Raw genomic sequence first — 848 nt, forward strand, 5'->3', positions numbered from 1 at the left:
CAGCTGTGAGCCAGGGCTGACCGGAGCAGGGTGGGGGAGGGGAGTGAGGGGGCATGGTGCCTTCACTGCTTTGTAGAGGAAGTCTTGGAAAAGCTGTCCAGGGGAGGTGACACTGCGGCCAGGACTTGGGATGGGGTTTGGAGGGGGAAAGGCAGCGCAGACTCAGGAGTCTTTGGCCGGCTGGGGAACATTTTACTCCACATGCTGAGGAAACCTGAAAATGTCCTTAAGGGAGGGCTTGTTGGGGAAGGGGACGGAAAGGGACGGAGGACATCAGCACCCACGTGCGTCCAGGGGACAGGCTCCTGCAAGGCTCCCTCTTCCTCCTCCAGGCACAGCCGGTTTATGGGAGATCAGAAAGACAAGCCGGTGGCAAGTCGGGATGACAAAGACGCCCTGAAGGGCACGCGTTTTTATGTAATCGACCTCAGCACCTAGGGTCCCGCGTTAGGCGCCGACGAAGGACGGCGCGCCCGCCTTATTTCCTTGCAAATAGGAGGGGACAGCAAAGCGAAATAAGTTAGGGAAGTCCTGAGAGCCTTAAAAAGCAGGGCGGCTCGTCCGCCCCGTGGCCTCTCCCCAGAGCCCGCCGCGGCAAGCCCGGGCTCCCCCAGCCGACCTCTCCCCCGGCCGGGCCCCCGACCCCCCTCCCGGGAACGCTCGCCGAGTGACCTTGGGCGAGCCGCGCGACCTCTCCGGGCCTGTTTCCCGGCCTTCGCACCCGGCAGCGCCGTGACCACACAGCGGGACTCTCCCGCGCCCCCGGGGTTGGAGCAGAGCGCGCGGCGGGCGGGAGGCGCCGGGACGCCCTTCCCGGCGGACAACCGCGCGGCGAGGGGCGGACCCCC

The sequence above is a fragment of the Callorhinus ursinus genome, unplaced genomic scaffold (genome assembly GCF_003265705.2).
Source record: "Callorhinus ursinus isolate GAN/ISIS: 27379988/994484 unplaced genomic scaffold, GSC_fseal_2.0 scaffold5, whole genome shotgun sequence".
Lineage (NCBI taxonomy): Eukaryota > Metazoa > Chordata > Mammalia > Carnivora > Otariidae > Callorhinus > Callorhinus ursinus.